General features: G+C 41.7%; 1 protein-coding gene across 1 annotated transcript in view; it reads left to right on the top strand.

Annotated features, from left to right (window-relative positions):
• Window positions 1-12,366, top strand: part of RFXAP (regulatory factor X associated protein) — a 299,237-nt gene extending 286,871 nt beyond the window's left edge. The window contains exon 4 of the mRNA XM_075265933.1: window positions 12,357-12,366. The gene's annotated coding sequence lies outside the window, so the exon portion shown is untranslated. The remainder of the gene's footprint in view (window positions 1-12,356) is intronic.
• The last annotated feature ends 6,060 nt before the right edge of the window (window positions 12,367-18,426 follow it).

Raw genomic sequence — 18,426 nt, 5'->3', positions numbered from 1 at the left:
GTAAATAGTGAATATTAATTGTTCATAATTATGCCAAATTGCAAACTTCTACCTTTCAGTATAAAGTTGTTTGTATTATTGAAAACTCTGTAAAGCCCCATTTACACGACTCTACTTTGGGGATCAGCAATTGTGGATCCATACAGTATTACGGTTAAATTTCCGTGTTGACATTTTGCGATAATTTAGTGGGTTGCAGTTTGGTCACTCAGTCTCTAAAAGGTTCCCCATCACTGCGTCATGGCATCTTATTTATTAAATTTAAAGGGATTCTACCATTAAAACACATTTTTTTCTAGTTAACACGTCGGAATAGCCTTTAAAAAGGCTATTCGTCTCCTACCTTTGGAAGTGCTCTCCGCCGCGCCGTTCGTTCAAAATACCGGTTTGTACCAGTATGCTAATGAGTTCTCTCGCAGCGATGGGGGCGTCCCCATCGCAGGAGCAGCGATGGGGGCGTCCCCATTGCAGCTCGAAAACTGACCGCAGCGCTGCCTCTATGGTCTTCTGTATCCTCCCCTTGCTTCTTCAGCGTCCTGTCGGACGCCTGCGCAGTACGCTCTGTTCGGCGAAGATTGCTGAATGTACTGCGCATGCGCGAAATTGCGGTCCCAGCCATAGTGCGGACACCGCAATTTTGCACATGCGCAGTACGTTCGTCAATCTTCGCCGAATAGAGCGTACTGTGCAGGCGTGCGACAGGACGCTGAAGAAGCAAGGGGAGGATACAGAAGACCATAGAGGCGGCGCTGCGGTCGGTTTTCGAGCTGCGATGGGGACGCCCCCATCGCTGCGAGAGTACTCATTAGCATACCAGTACAAACCGGTATTTTGAACGAACGGCGCGGCAGAGAGCACTTCCAAAGGTAGGAGACGAATAGCCTTTTTAAAGGCTATTCCGACGTGTTAACTAGAAAAAAATGTGTTTTAGTGGTAGAATCCCTTTAAGTTTCATTTTAGAAGTGGCCTAGTCTAGCAATAAAGAATAATATAGAGTTCGTCTTCAATAATTTTATCGCTATTGTGCTGTGAAATATGTAGAAGATGGAAAGAAGTGTCAGACATATGGAGTAATTCTCCCGTTGTAATAACTGGTCAATGGCTTTTCCAAAAGTAATAATGACTGAGAGCAAAAATAAACAAAGATAATTGAGCCTGAAAAGTTTAATGTGATTTTTAAAAAGTTTTAAGTGACTGTGTAAATAAGAGAAGGATTCTGTTACTGCCAAGTGCAAACTCTCAGCTCCTGGCGCATGACTCCCAATATAGATTGCCAATGTTTATTTACAAGTGTTGAGAAAAGCTGAAAGAACGCAGGTGGAGGTTGGGAATTTTATTCAGATGTGGAGAACCCGGAGGAGCGCTAGTTTACACAGTTGCTCGGTGCATTCCAATGTTTTCATATTTTATCTATCATGCTTAATACTCTTGAGATCACTTTCCCAAAAACCTTTGCCAAAAATACTTTGTGTCAACATTTTTGCTACTGATATCACTATACGTATGTCCTATATTTGGCACAGAGCCTTAATACATACTGTAAGTATTATTATAGAGGTTGTCTCATCTCAAGGATCCTATCTGTACTGGTAGCTTATGTAAATTGAACACTTTTCCTAAATATATTGCTTTAGAAATTCTGCTTTGTTTGCCTGCTATGTGACCTTATTCCTTCCATTGTTTACACTGCGTTGCTATAACCACGGACCTAGGAGATTAGACACGTGACATCACTTACTCAGGGCAGGTCAATCCGTTCAGATAATTGCAGTTTCTTGATAAAGCCAAGTCTGTTATCTCTCTATGTAAAAACACAGATAACACTGAGTCCGTTCCGAACAAGCACCTGCATATTATCTGATCTGTATAAGTGTTGTGTGTCCTGTTCAGCCAGTGGGAGGAGGGGGGAGAGAAATACAGGAAGTGAGAAGCAAATACTGCAGGCAAAGCTGAAAAAAGGAGATGGGAAAACCCCTTTAATGTCAATAGTCATATAGCGCTTGCTAACCTCCTCATATATTACTTTTAGCATAATATCAGATGATTTGAGATGCTTATTCATTAGTTTGTGTATTCACGATGGCATAGTCTATTCATATACAGGGTGATGTCATTTGGCTTTGCCAGTGTGCACAATGGCACAACTTATAGTTAAAGGGAGTCTGTCAGCACAAAATTGAGATATAAACTAAATGTAGTACCCTGTAGGGCTGTCAGCACAGTTTACAATAATGTATTTCTTATTCAGGACTGCTACTCCATTCTTTAAAAATAAAAAATAAAAAAGTCCTTTTATCCCTATGCAAATAATCAGAAAAATACTTTAGGCTTATTGCTTTCCATCAATGGGCTTTAGGTGCATTGCTTTCCATCAATGGGCTTCACTATCCACTGCTGCTAACTTCTGCGCAGCTCAGCCCTGTGCATGTCTGATGATGTCACACTGCACCTGGAAGTGAAGAAAGCTGGTTTCATATGGGGGCAGTGTGTCATCATCAGACGTGCACAGTACAGTTAGTGGGCGGAGCTGAGCAGTAATTAGCAGCATCAGATAGTGAAGCCCCTAAAGCCCTTTTCTGCTCATTTTCATATGGATAAAAAAAGATAATTTTACAAGAAAGGAGCAGCGGCCTTGAATAAGAAATATATCATTGTGATCTGTCCTGATAGCCCTACAAGCTACTGCGAATGGCTTATGTGTCAATTTTTTGCTCCCCTTAAAAAGTACCTAAAATTTAAATTTTCGGGCAGCATTTGAGACTGTAATAAATATTTGGCACGTTTTCATGAAATCTTTCACTGAAATCTACTGCCTTTGCCTTTTGTACTCATTCAGTTATTTGTCTTACTGCTTCTCACTGCAAAATGTTTATGTATCGGTCTTAATATATAGGCTCTATTAATCATAGAACAATGTCCTTGGTGTCATATGAAAGTCCGACCTGTATTATCAGATTTCAGTTAGAACACAGTAAGAATTGGGAACAGCTGCACAGAAATATGCCAACAATGACTGAGCTTTCAACTCATGAGATGAGAATCTCATCTTTCATATAATAGAAAATCACTCCTCTATGTTTTATATTGCACAAGATATAACTGTTTGAAGTGCCCCCCCCCCCCACTCAATATCTCTGCATTATAGAGCCTGTACACCTATAATATAATGAGAATCAATGGGAGAAACAAGTAAAAGAATACTGAAGGGACAGAAAGTGTAGTTCAGTGCAGGATTTGTTGGAAATGAACCAAAATCTTTTAATAAAGTATATCATAAGATTTATTAATGTTAAAACTGCAGCCAGACGCCTAACTCCACCATTAAAGAGGACCGCTTCCATCAATTCAAGTGCTTAGCATCTGTTAACAGGCCCTGCTCCACTGTTTCCAGAAGAGTTGGAATTTTCTCTCTAGCCTCCACCATTCGCGCTAACAAAGCGCAGTATGTTTTGGTGCCTGATGTGTTATTTCAGCTCTGTAATGTCAGGTGGACAGGGTCAGACAGGGGGTGTGACTCAGAGCTCCAATCAGAGAGAACCAGTGTCAGAGCACAGAATCACACCCCTTGTCTGCTCCTGCCTGACACCACCCTCCTGACTGTACAGCCTAAATAGCATATCAGGTATCAAAACTAATGGCATTGATGGCTCAGGAATGGTGGGGGCTAGAGAAAACATTCCAACTGTGCCAGAATCAGTGGAGCAGCAGCTATTAATTGATGTAAAGACCTGGACTTATTGGAGGTGGTGAAAAGTCATCTTTAATGGTTTCCTGACATCCGCCGTACTATTATGACAGAAGTTGGGTGTTTAATTATGAACAGCCACTATAGCTGCTGGACCTTCACTGTAATACCTACAATCAGAGCCTGTTCTGATCACAGGTACTCACACTTTCATTTTGCCTCCTTCCTTCCCGGGTCAGTATGGCTCTCGCACACAAGCCATCTGGTTGTTATGACCATCTAGTAGTCTTGTGAAGGTTCTTAGGCCTGCATTTGATTGAGGCTTGCCTGTGGTCACCGATATGAATGCACTGTCTCACAGCTCAGCATCATCATTGGCCGGTCATAGTAATATCCACACATTTTTTTGGAAAATGGTTCTGCTTAAAATAAGCATTTTTGTCTTTTGATATTTTGTATTTATATTTCGTGATATTGCTATTTTTTTATATATATAACATTGTGGCACTTATTTAAAAAATGCATGAAATGAAGGAAATGCAGCCAGATTAGTTACAGTTATTTTTTCCAATGAAATGAAGAAAACTATAATGGAAACTCGACGGACCCCATTAAAACCTGTTGGTGCCATCAGGCAATAGATATGTCCTTGGCTTGCTTTCCACTTTTCTATACAAGACAAAGACGTGAACCCAGTTTAAATAACTTCTCAATAATTGATGACAAACTTTCATTTTGTCACATTCAGGCCTCATTCACATCTGCGTTGGTAATCCGTTCAGGAGAGTCCGCAGGTGGACCCCCGCCCCAGACTGACTACTGAACACATTGACAAGCGGTGTGCAGTGAAAGCACACGAATCCCATAGACTGTAATGGGGTCTGTGTGCTTTCCACATGGCCTCTGCATGAGTCATGCGGACAAGAAAGTAGTTTGTGAATTACTTTTCTGTCTGTATGTCCTCATTCAATAAAAAATGGACATGTAGTAAAATAACATAGTCAGCCATGTTCTCTCATGAGTTGAGTGTTATAGAATACTTATATTTATGTTTTTTTTGCTAAATATCTCTTGGCCTTAATCTAATAGACCATTATGTTACAAGGCTTGGCGTTTGGTAGATGTGCTAAACCTGGTCACATATTTACTATTTGGTACTACCTTGGAATGTGATTTTTCTTGAAACTTCATTGGAAACAAAAGATTCCTTTCAAAGTTTTTATTTAATGACCATTTCTTGGACAACATTGAGTGAAGGATGGAAACATTTCCTGTTGGTGCAACGTGCCAGTCTAAATATACCGAACCATAATTGAATTTTAGGGGAGGAAAGCCACATGCACAAAATAAATAATCACCTGTAGGACGAAAAGCAGAGTACGACAGATATACCTCATCCGTGTACTCAGAGGTATATAACCTCTCCCTCGTGTATTGATAAACTCAGATGTGAAAATTGACAAATTAAATGTACCTGGAAAACATCCTACTTTACCAATGTAGAGAGCTCTTCTTTTTAATTTTTTTCATTTTCTGTTTTTTTTTGTTTTTTTTTTAACATTCTTCAATTTTTGGCTGAAGCATGAATGTACATTTTAAGGGAAGAGTAATAATAATACATATTATATGGTGAAGGAAAAACATCTTGGAGGCAACAGTCAAAGATTTGTATAGTGCAGAAAACATTATGTAACACAATATACAAGAAGCCAAAGCCTTTCTATTATGTAATAAACTACAAAATAATAATTTTTAAAAAATGGAATAATTGGAAACCCCAAATTGAAATAATTGGGATCATCATTTTGCTTAATTTGGTGTCAAATTGCAAATTTCAAGTTAAAGAACTATACATTGAAAATTATTATTTTCTTTCTTGTAGAGTTTACTCCAATTAATAGTAAAAAACAAACAGTTCTTTACAAAATGTCTAAAAGTAGCCTAATGGGGCAGATTTATCATAAAGTCTGTGTTGGTCTCATTATTAAATGTTGTGCATTGCTAAATCTATAAGTTTAACATTATTGTCCTGAGATGTTATTACACCTGCTAACCATGTGTTAAGTCCGCACCCATTCGAACTTCTGCACCTTCTGCTCGATGTCGCGGCGCAGGCCTCCGGGATTGTCTTCAGGCCGAATCGCGAGGCAAAACGGCCTGAAGAATGAGCTTCTCGCTTCTTTTTCTGGAACAAACTGGCTTCCGGAAAACTGGCTCAATGGGAGCCGTCTTCTTGGTCAGGATTTTGAGGTGGATACGGCCTCAAAATCCTGACCAAAATACCCCATGTGAACTTAGTCTTAATGTTAGCCTTGCCTGTGTGACTGACAGCCTATCTTCCTATCAGGTATGGGACGGGTTCTTCTTTCCTATTTACTCTTGGCTCACATTCACATTGGGGATTGCTATTGCTTTGTGTTTGCTGGCTATTTACTATTGCTGTTTTGTTTCCTGTATTCTTATTCCTGAGCTCTGGCTTTACCTTTGACTATTCTCTTGGATTACGATTTTGTACAGCATTGCTCGACTGTTACTTACCCCTTGACTAGCTGACCTCTCTTTGCTGTTGTTTGTCTTCCCTGTGTTCTGTGTCAAGGACTTGTTGAGCAGTTCTCACCTGTTCTTAGGACAGGACAGGCAAGCAGGAAGGGACGGGGGAGGGGAAGTTCAGCTTAGAGCTCACTGTCTTGTCCTGCCCCACCCCTTAGGGTTCACCAACAGCTACTGGGAATTGCTCCTCTAGTAATTCCCTTACACCATCCGTCTACAGAAGTGAGATTGTGCCGATTTTTGTGACTATTTAAAAGTCACATTTGACCAGTCTGGAATACAGACAGCTATACAAGCTATACATGCCCACTTTTACACCAACTTTTCAGAAGTGGTGTAAGTGGTATAACAAAATGTTGCAAATTTGCTAACAAGTTCAAAATGTTCCAGCTACTTTGTGACACCAGAATTCTGAAGTGCAGGGCTTGATAAATTCCTGCCTATGTTGCTTAAAAAAAGGACAAACTAATTATGTTGGTAGCCTAACAAATACAAAATGTTATGGCCATTGAATCAATGTGCTCACAATAATTGCTAAAGGGTTAAAATAGACCTTCTTTTATAGAATTAATTGGTCCTCCATTTCTTCATTATGGAGTATCAGTTTCATCCCCAGCATTGTAAGGACCACACCGAGTCTCTAAGGGTCTTCAGAACTGTAGATATTCTGGATGCCAGTTTGGTTCCTCCATAACATTGCCTGTTATTTCGCATATCATGTATTTTTTTTTTTTTACCAATATAAGATTAGAGTGACATGGCAGCACGGTATGTCCCCATAACAGTATGTACTTTTCAGCTAGAATCAATTTCGATCTCAGTAATGACTAAAAAGACTCAACCATTCCCGCTCCAGCAGCTGCATAGAAACCAGCAGATGGAAATGTAGAAAAACTCTCTTTGACTTATATTGTTCTTGACATGCCCGTGATATAACCATGGAATATGTAAACCATTTGATTAATCTCCCCCATCACTGGAGATGGTTGATCCTTTCTCTACAGTTGCTCAGTCTCCATAGTGTCTTTACATTCCAAATACTTGTTTTTCACAAGAACTTTAGCCACTGAAGAATATTTCCTTGGCATGTCTTCAAGAACACAATAGAGTATTAGCATTTATTTGGAAGGTAGACCGTGCACATGTTCAATGTTATTGGAGTGTAGGATTAATATTTGCCAAGTTCTAGTTTTAACATATATATATTGTCCAGCATCTTCCTTTACTAAGGGAATAAAGGAGGCTTGGGTAATGTGCAACACAACTCCTAATGCCAAGCAACAACTCCCATCCACGGACATCAGTTCCAGCTGATCGCTCTGAAGAAGGTTGAAGAAAGTTTATATATTTGTAGGATAGGAGGAAATTGTCTTCTTGAGCTCTAACCTTGTTTCTTCTATCGATGTTTCCTTTTATCAGTCATCGAGTACAAGACAATTATGTTCACAATCTGTCTCACCTATATGTCCACATGTAGTGGAAATGCTACAGATTTTCCAAGCTTATGATGTCATCTAGCTGCTTCAGAAAACTATACATGGAGTGAAGTCTTCAATGTTGCATTGCAGAGTTTTTTTTGTTGCAGATTTTGCTGCATTTTTTTGAGCCAAAGTCAGGAGTGGCTGGAAAAGGAATATGAAATATAAAGGAAGTCCTTAGATATTTCCCTTCTATTAAATCCGCTTCTAGGGAGCATGGTGGCTCAGTGATCAGCATTGTATCCTTGCAGCTCTGGAGTCCTGGGCTCGAATCCTGCCAAGGACATCATTTGCAAGTCATTTGCGTGGGTTTGTTCCCACACTCCAAAGACATACTGATGGGGGGGGTAAAATCCACTGCAGAGTTTGGCACAAAGCAAATGCAGCAAAATTCGAAACAAAAATGCTGCGTTTCTACAGCATGGGGCCTTAGCCTGAAGATGTGTCTAAATATCTTCCATCATGTCTACACAGTACTCAAAAAAGAGCTACTGAACCAGGGTACAGTCTAAGGGATCCTTCTGTTCTTAACCCTTCAGGAGGTTGCTCAATGCTTTTTGAAAAGAGCTACCGTATTTTTCGGACTACAAGACGCACTGGACTATAAGACGCACCCAGGTTTTAGAGGAGAAAAATAGGGGGAAAAAAATTTCAGGCAAAAAATGGTAAAATATTTAATGTATGGGAGTTGTAGTTTTGGAACAGCTGCAAGGCCACATTGACAGGTGACCCTGCAGCTGTACGGGGATGTATAGGGCGTTTTTTTTGTGGGGCCAGGTGTACTTTTTAGTTATACCATTTTGGGAAATGTTTATTGCTTAGATCACCTTTTATTTAATTCAGAGGCAAAACAGAGAGAAAAACCCGGCAGTTTAGCACTTTTGATTTTGACGTTCACTGTACATAAAAATATTAGTAGACCGGGCATTTTCAGACACAGGGATACCTAATGTGTATGTTTCACAGTAATGTTATACTTTTATATGTATTCTAGGGAAAGGAGGTGAACTTTTATTTATTTTATTTTTTATTATATTTTTTTTAAGTGTTTATTTATTTATTTATTTTTTACTATTTTAATATCCCCCGCCTAGGGGGCTTGAACCTGCAATCATTTGATTGCAAGTCCCATAGACGGCAATACAAGTGTATTGCCGTCTATGGGAGATTCTATACATTACTATCGCGGAGGGTCATAGACCAGCCGCGATAGTAATATATATCTATGACAAGCCTGGGAGCCTTCATTAGCTCCCGGCTGTCATCGGAACAGGTCGGCTCCTGCGGCCTCGCCGTGCAGGAGCCGGCCTGCATCACTAAAGGTATGGGGCCGGTGGGGGGGGCCAACTGACTGCCGGGACCTGTGGAGGAGGAGTGGATTTGCAGCATGGCCGCGCTACTGCCACCACTGGTTTTCTTCAGCGGCAGTAGCGCGGCAATCTGCAGGCCCCGGCAGCTAAGACAGTCCCCGGCATCTGCTGTAATAGACCGGCGGATGCCGGGGAGTGTCTTAGCTGCCGAGGCCTGCAGTATAATCACGCTCCTGCCGCTGAAGAAAACCAGCGGTGGCAGTAGCGCGGCAATCTGCAGGCCCCGGCAGCTAAGACACTCCCCGGCATCCGCCGGTCTATTACAGCAGATGCCGGGGACTGTCTTAGCTGCCGGGGCCTGCAGATTGCCGCGCTATTGCCACTGAAGAAAACCAGCGGTGGCAGTAGCGCGGCCATGCTGCAAACCCACATTCAGACTATAAGACGCACCCTCATTTTCCTCCGAAATTTTGGGGGAAAAAAGTGCGTTTTATAGTCCGAAAAATACGGTATATATGTTTCAAATAGGAGCAGTGAAAAAAAAATACTCACCTTTTGTTAGGGAATTGCTAGGTCAGCAATTCCCCAGTAGCTGTTGAACCCTGGGACGAGACACAAGAGACAGTGAGCCCTAAGCCGAAGCCCCCAACTGTCCCTTCCTATTGCCAGGCCCTATCCTACGTAATAGGCGGCAACCACGAAGATGGTCCCTTCCTGTGTATGTGACACACAAAACACAGACAAGACAGACAACAACAAAGGGAGGTCAGCTAGCCAAGGGTCAGTAACAGTCGAGCGATGCAGTGCCAAATCGGAGTCCAAAGAATAGTCAGTAGGGAAAGCCAAAGGTCAAGGATAAGAATGCAAGCAAAAATAGTGACAGCAAGGAGCAAGTACGCACAAGGCAATAGCAAGCACTGGTGTGAATGAGAGTCAAGACTAAATAAGGAGGAAGAACCCGCCCCTGGAGTTGATGGGAAGGCAGGCTGTCAGTCACACAAATTAACACTTCATGAACAGAGGCAAACAAGGGTAGAAGATGGGTGTGGTGGAAATTCAATCACAGAACTAGAGCCGTGTTCACACAGTGCGACCAAAAACTTTAAGCCAAGAACCAAACTGCACATGCCTCCTGCATCGCTGCATGCGAGCAGAGGGTGGTGCAGTGACCTGAACAGGCAGAGATGCTACACCTCTCCTCCAAGTCTAGCCAGTCACAGGCTCAGCAGTAACTTCTTCACAGATGGTATGTCACTGCTGAAAGTACTGTATGTAAGTGCCTCATACAGATTCTAGGCTATTAGCTGAAACTCACCACTGAAGATGAGAGGATGTAGTGAGAAATATACATGATAATACTAGGAATAAAAAAAAAAGAAGTAACAGTCACTCCAGCAGTCACTTGTAGATGCAGTTCGTTCACTGACTTATTCACATACAAGGTAGTTGTGACACGTTTTGGCTGTAAATCAATCTTCCTGAGAACCTTGCATGAGAATAAATCACTCAAGTAATTGCATTTACAAGTGACTGCAGGTCTGCTGCCACTTAATGGATTTACAAGGGTCAGCCACTCCTTGACATCTAATGACAATCTCCATTACCAGTGCCGGCCAATGTTACCTTCTAATAACCAGAAGTAGGTCAGACATAGATAGTAGGGAAAAATCCAAGGTGTTGCTAGAAGCGAGAGCCCAAGTATATTCTAGAGCAGTGGTTCTTAACCTTGTTTGAGGTCCCGAACCCACCAGTTTCATATGCACATTCACCGAACCCTTCTATAGTGATAAATCAAATATGATTTTTTTCCAAATTCAATAATTAAATAATAAATATATTAAATTAAATATTAAATAATAAGATAACAAAAATTTAATTCCTCTAAACTCTATTAATCATCATAAGAGTGTCAGATGGTCCTGACTACCCAATAATGTCACTACTTTCTCTTCATTCTTATACAATTGTAATTCATACATGGTTGTAAGCAGAAATCACATGGCTATGGACAACAAAGAGAAAAACTTATTTAAATACGTTAATTCTTGAACCAGTGGAAAGCCCCAAATCCTGATTCCGATCCCCAGACTCATAAAATGACTCAGACTAATAAAAAAAAATAAAATCATTGTCTCGTGTATGTAATAAGGAATATAGAATAGAGTGTTATGAGCCAAGATTTGCAAAACTCATCTACTAAAAGACTCCCAAGTATATTTCACGCTTGTCCACTTGAAATAAGATTATCTTCTTGGAATATGAAGACTCCAAATTAAAGATTTATTCTTCCAGTGACAAATATTGACATTATTCTGGGAACAGAACGGCACAAGGGAACCACAACTGCATCCGCTACCGAAAAATGTAACACAATGTGACAGTCTAAAATATAATGGACACAAATAGGAATAACTCTACTTTGTTAATGTTCCATTGAATTATCGTAACTGCTATTATAAAGTCAGATAACAGGCTCCAATGTATTATTGAGTACATTCTGAGCAGTATCACACTGTGCTTGTAATGTGGCCGGGTGGTCAGACAAGGACAACATGAAATGACGATGACTTCCTTATTTACAATTCGTCATAATAATGAGAATTCCCCAGCTGAACAATGTGTCCATGGGAGAGGTTCCCTGACTGTGGTTAGGAGTAGAGATGACCGAGTAGTACTCGATCGAGTAGGTATTCGATTGAATACTACGGTATTCAAAATACTCGTACTTGATCGAGTACCACTCGCTGTTCAAATGTAAAAGTTCGATGCAGAACCAGCATTGATTGGCCAAATGCTATACAGTCGGCCAATCAATGCTGGTTCTTCTCCTACTTTTAGAAGTCTTCTCCGTGCAGCTTCCCCGCGGCGTCTTCTGGCTCTTCATTCACTCTGCCAGGCATCGGGCCTGGGCAGAGCCGACTGCACATGTCTGCTTGTAGTGCGGGCATGCGCAGTCAGCTCTGCCCAGGCCCAATGCCTGGCAGAATGAATGAAGAGCCAGAAGACGCCGCGGGGACGATGCAAGGAGAAGACTGCATGGAGGATGCAGCCCGACCCTCACTTGTGGACTTGGTAAGTATAATTTGATCGAACGTTGCCTACCCCTGAAATGAACATTTTCCCCCCATAGACTATAATAGGGTTCGATATTCGATTCGAGTAGTTGAATATTGAGGGGCTACTCGAAACGAATGTCGAACCTCGAACATTTTACTGTTCGCTCATCTCTAGTTAGGAGCCCCAACCATGCTGGAGTTCCACGTTATTCCAGTGTGCAGGGACTTCTTAACATCCTACCATACAGTCGCAGGCTCAGGGTCAGATGAATATGAGATGTACCAACCACTGCCTTCTGTGCTATTATCTATCTTGTGTTTCTCACAATGGCTATCTACTAACATTCACTACTAGAATGTCCACTGTTGTGTTACTAGTGTATAATGGCATGTATACCTTCCTCGGGAGACACTTCCCTACTACGGGATTTTCCTCCAGTCAGTGACTAACCACTAAGACAGTATTTGAAACACTAATCTCTCTCTTATAGGGTATTGAAGTCATACCCACAAGCTAACTATCTAATGTGTATATGGGTGTGACAACTCTCCCCTGAGCAATAAGAGTATGGAGAAAGTAGGATTATTGAGTTATTTCTCTAATGCGGCGTTCACACTTGCACCTTGACTTGTCTGCTGTGATTCCGCCTAAATTCCCAGAAAAACTGCTTGGGGACAGCTTGCCAGCGGTCAGTTTAAAAACTCATTAATTTCAATGGGATTTTAAAGCAAATGGACACAATGTCCTGTATGTCCGACTTTGTATCCATGCAAAAAAACTGTTCCACAACAGAGAGGCTGCATGTAGACACCAGCGGTTTGCTTTAAAAACCCATTGAAATGAATGGGTTTTTAAACTGACCTCCGACGAACCATCCCCAAACAGTTTCTCCAGGGATTTAAGTGGAATCACAGTGGACAAATCAAGACGCAAGTGTGAATGCCACGTAACTTGAAAAGCACCAACATATATTGCCGTGATTTACCAACATTGTTGTCACAACAACAAACAAGGGGAAACCATAAAAACTCCATGCAGGGGATTCTTCACAGTAAGAACAGCGAGGCTCTGGAACTCTCTGGTGATGGCGGATTCATTAAACAAGTTCAAAGAGGGCCTGGATGCCTTAGATGAAGAGAAAAATATAACAGGTTATGTAACTCTAGATTTTAAGGACACGTTGATCCAGGGTTTTTATACTGACTGCCACATTGGAGTCAGGAAGGAATTTTTTCCTCTGAAATGGGGCAATTGGCATGAGCCCCATGGTTTTTTTTTTTTTTGCCTTCCTCTGGATCAACACTGTAGAGGATTGTAGGGTTATAGGTTGGACTTGATGGACTGATGTCTTCATCCAACCTCATCTACTATGTAACTATGTATATGTAACAGGTGTTGCCCTTGGTTGAATTTGAACCCAGGACTCCAGTGCTACAGGACCACAATGCTAAGCACTGAGACAGGGCCGGCATCAGCGCACGGCATAGTTGGGCAAGTGCCGGGGCCCACAGAGCCTCTGGGGGCCCCCCGGCACTTGCCTGTCACAATTTCAGCTCATCGGCGTCCGTCCGCCGATGAGCTGGAATACATAAGCGATTAAAGCAGGAGCTGTGAGTTCAGCTCCTACTTTAAAGCTCCGGCCCGGCTTGCGTGTGTAGGCGCGATGACGTCATCACGCATACACACGCAAGCCGGGCCGCAGCTAAGCAGGAGCTGAACTCACAGCTCCTGCTTTAATCGCGTATGTGACTGGAGAGAGGAGCGTCGGGGGATCGATGGAAGGTGAGTGATGGAAGGTGAGTGTAAGTGTTTGTTTTGTATTAAATATAAAGGTGGAACATAATGAAGGGGGCCCATAAAACTGGGGGGCAAATGAAGGGGAGGGGGGGAACGGCATGACACTGGAGAACATGAAGGTGGTGGGGAGAGAACGGCATGAAACTGGGGACAAAGATGGAGGGGGCCCAATGAAACTGGGGGCAAATGAAGGGGAGGGGGGAACAGCATGACACTGGGGCAGATGGGGGGGGTGGAACAGCATGACACTGGGGCAGAGACGGGGGACATGAAACTGTGGGCAGATGAAGGGGGAGAACGTGATGAAACTGGGGACAGAGATGGAGGGGGGACATGAAACTGGGGGCAAAGGAAGGGTGTATATGAAACTGGGGGAGAGATGGAGGGGGGGCATATAATTTACGGGTGACTGTAGGAGGATTGTACTGTGTGGGAGCACATGATAAATGAATGAGAATGGGTGGAATCAACAAAAGTGGGTGGAGCCAAAGGGGGCCCACTGAGGCTCTGTCGCCCAAGGGCCCAGAAAAACCTGGAGCCGGCCCTGCACTGAGACACCCTTTGTTCTTGAGAAGGACCAACGACCATTGTAGTTTCTACCACCAATTATGCATTCTCAAACAACCTCCTTAGGCACCAGTGGAGTTTGTACCACCCCTGTTTGTCTGTCTTAATACATAGGGCTCACTATTACAGAACCTAAGAATTATAATGTTATTTGGTTAAGGTGGTCCTTGTATACTGACAAACGCAGTGATGTTACCTTGAAGTGGCATTGATAGGAATATATATATATATATATATATATATATATATATATATATATATATATATACTGATAATGAAATGCGTGTCTCGGGCTGATGAAGACAAATGGTGCATGCTACCAGTAATGGTAAGACTCTATTATAACCAATGTTTCACAGGGGGCTATGGTAGAAGCTGTGCTATGGGGGCTATAGTAGAAGCTGTGGCGTTTGCATCAGTCACAAGGACCATGTCGCGGGACAATAGTTATATTATTTTACTGCAACTCACCAAATCACCCTATTTCTAAGTCTGGTCTATATTCATAGGTATATTAGTCATTTTATATAGTCTACCAACAAGATTCGTTTCATTCTGATTTATTTTTAGATGTTACTACTTGGCTGGCGGCCTAGCAATAAGCATCTGTAATGCTGATAAATAAGTGGTTCGCCTCAATGGTTGTTTTAGCTGCCAGGTCTTACACATCGGGGAAATTGATTGTACAAATTTTTATGTAAAGAAATCTGGCAAGTGTGGCCATTTTATATGTATGTTTATTGCACCTTACTGCAATGACTATTCAGCGAACTCTGTGTAGTCAGCCTTGTGTTTGTCTCATGATATTGATCGGATTAACATTTTTGTGGGAAATTCAGTTTTGACCTGAGGTTATTATTCACTTATACATCACATTCACCTATAAAATGCAGCAATAAAACCTGTCGAATACCCCAGAAGTAATAGACGCTTCCACTACAGAATTCAGTGAATGGGGAGAAAGGCCAGGAAATATGAAGCCTTTTTATTGGGTATAATTTAATTTTGTTTATTTTTTTAATTGTATTGTAAATCCTATGGAAAAAAAGACAAAAAAACTCCGTATGTTTAGCATTCTCCATAATGAAAAATGTCCCTGACCATTAAAAGACCACAAACCCAAATGCTTTGCATGTAGACTTTCTCAGGATTTCTGACCGTCAACAAATATTTGTCTTCAGCTTTTAGGCTAAGGCTCCACGTAAGGAAATGTAGGGAAAAAAAGCTGTGGAAACCATTGCGACATAACTGCGAGCTTTGTTTTGCGGAATTTCTGCCCCTATTATACCTATCCGGAAAATGCCAGCGTTTCCGCAGGTATAATTGACATGCTATGAGTGGGTGTGGGTGTTTTTGAAAATGCAACTTTTCAGACAAAGATTTTTTTCTGCAATGTGTGAATGAAGGTAACCAGAATCCTATTCACTTTGTAGGTGCTATAAAATGCAAAAATACTGTGTTTTTGTAACGTGGAGCTTCACCTAGGAGTGAAGTCTAAGGGTGGAGCTCCACATGGTGTAAACACCGCACCATTTTACAGTCACTTCAAAGTGAATGGAATTCAGCTTGTAATAGAAACAATAGTATGACAAACCTGGGAGCCTTCAATAGGCTCCTGAATGTCATACTAAATGATCACTGATATCTGATCTCCTGGGAAATTGGTTCCTTGGTAATGTCTGATGAGGTGTTAGGGGAAGTTAATGCCCTTGATCAGTGCAGCACTGATAGCTGGCATTGCTGCTGATTCTCTGCTGTATAATACAGCGGAGACCCAGCAGCTATTTGGGCTGTTCAGCTCCTGTTACAGCTCCTATTGCATCTGATGGTGGGAAAGGGTTAAAGAGAGTTTATCATAAGAACCCTGCATATCAACACAGATAGATAGGTTAGGGTCACCTGAATCAAATCATGTTTTCCTTTTGTAAATTGGTCATTCCATTACCAAGATATCATCCTTTTTTTACATTTGGAAATTAGCTCTTTGGAGCAACCCAAACATTATCATTGCACCAAAGAGTTAATTTGCACATTGCTAAAAATAATGATATGTCAGCAATGAAGACACCAATTTACAAGGGGAAAACACTATTTGATTCAGATGACCAAGACCTATCCTTCTGCAGAGTTGGGTTGATATACTAAACTCTAGTGACAGACTCCCTTTAACCCCAGCACAGGAATGTGAACTTCATTGCAGGAAATCCTGAGGTTTCTACCTAATGACTAGTCTGTATTAGTAATACAGATGTTGAGAAGTGAACAGATGAAATCAGGACTTGGTAAAAAAAAAAAAATTAGCAGGCAGACATAGGCAGAGGTCAGGACAGGCGGAGTTCGTACACAACAGTAAATGGGTGATATGTCAGGCTGGGCAGCAGACAAGTTGACAAAATCAGAAGACAAATTGTATCAAATGGCAGGAATACAGAACATAAGAAAACCTTATAGCTCAAAGACCTAATGCAGTTGGGAGGTTCCCTTCTAAAAACCAGGGCAGTACTGAGTGTTGGCACTACTAGTCCTGGCCGCAGAGTTACTTGAGTCGGGTCAATTCAGGCATTAGAATTAAAGGGGTTGTCCAGTTTTAGCAAACTAAGTTTATTCTATGTATCAGGGTTTTCAAGATCTTTACTTGCCGCCATTTATTGGGAACCTCTATTGTTTATTCCTCGCAGTTCACACAAGGTTGGCATATATATACACTGATCATAGGTATGGTACGTGTGCTCCAATGGGTGGAGTACCAAGAACTCCTCCAGCCTTAGCTGGGATATTTAGATGAATGACTGTATCTTTGCATTCGGTAAAGAAAAGCATAGTTACGTCTGTTCTGGGTCTTGGACAGGCAGAGATCCACATGTTGGCATGTCTGGCTGTCGTCATAGGTTAATTTTTTTTTTTTACATTTTTTTTAGTTAGAATAATTTCCTCGAATTAGTTATAGTCACAGAATGTTTTTCATGATATCACAGACAAGGAACGTCTCAATGTGTGGCCTCCAAATGTGCCAGAATAATGCAGGCCACTTGTACAACAGAGGTTTCATGTGCCAGGGTGAGCGGAGTATAGGCTGGACAACCCATGTCACTAATAATCTAATATCACTACCACAAATCATACGTTATTACAGTCTTTACCTATAGCCTACACAAATTCATATTCTAGATTTCTCCTGCATTTCTATAAAAACTGAAAATAAAAAATACAACTACAATGAAAGTCGAGCAAAGAACAACGTGGAACACGTGCCGGAGTTCAATATGGTGAAAACAATAATAGGAGGATAGAAATAAATGGAATTGGATCGGATTCAGATACATAGAAAATAATAGAAATAGAGGCAAGGACTGCAAAGGGTGGAAAATACTTCTGGAAAGTGTGATTTCCTTTGGCAGCTATGTAAATTGGTTAAAAGTGTGCAGTAAGTTCAAAATGTGGTGCTGATAATACCGAACATAAAATATATTGGCGGACGCCATCCACACGATAGGATAATGGAAAATATAACGGAAGAAGAAATGGATTGAATTGTATGAGACACAGATGTTCAAGGACACCGAGAAAAACAGTCACCTTCTGTTCACAAGCTGTTGGACATCAGACCTACGAAAATGTCCAGAAGTTATGTCATAGCTAATGTGTTGTATACGTATTTAAGGAAAGGAACCTGTAAGTCTCACCCCAGTGGACTAACTAGGAATGTCTGGGTCCCAAGGCGAACATTTCACATGGGTCCTCCCCGACCCCAAACAACCCCCGCACTGCATGCACGTGCCCCTGCACACAGTATTATGCCCCATAGTGGCCCCTGCACACAGTATTTTGCCCCATAGTAGCCCCTGCACACAGTATTATGCCCCATAGTGGCCCCTGCACACAGTATTATCCCCCATAGCGGCCCCTGCACACAGTATTATGCCCCATAGCGGCCCCTGCACACAGTATTATGCCCCATAGTGGCCTCTGCACACAGTATAAT

The sequence above is a fragment of the Leptodactylus fuscus genome, chromosome 2, assembly GCF_031893055.1.
Source record: "Leptodactylus fuscus isolate aLepFus1 chromosome 2, aLepFus1.hap2, whole genome shotgun sequence".
In the NCBI taxonomy this organism is placed as follows: domain Eukaryota; kingdom Metazoa; phylum Chordata; class Amphibia; order Anura; family Leptodactylidae; genus Leptodactylus; species Leptodactylus fuscus.
This window is presented reverse-complemented; position numbering and strand designations above follow the sequence as displayed.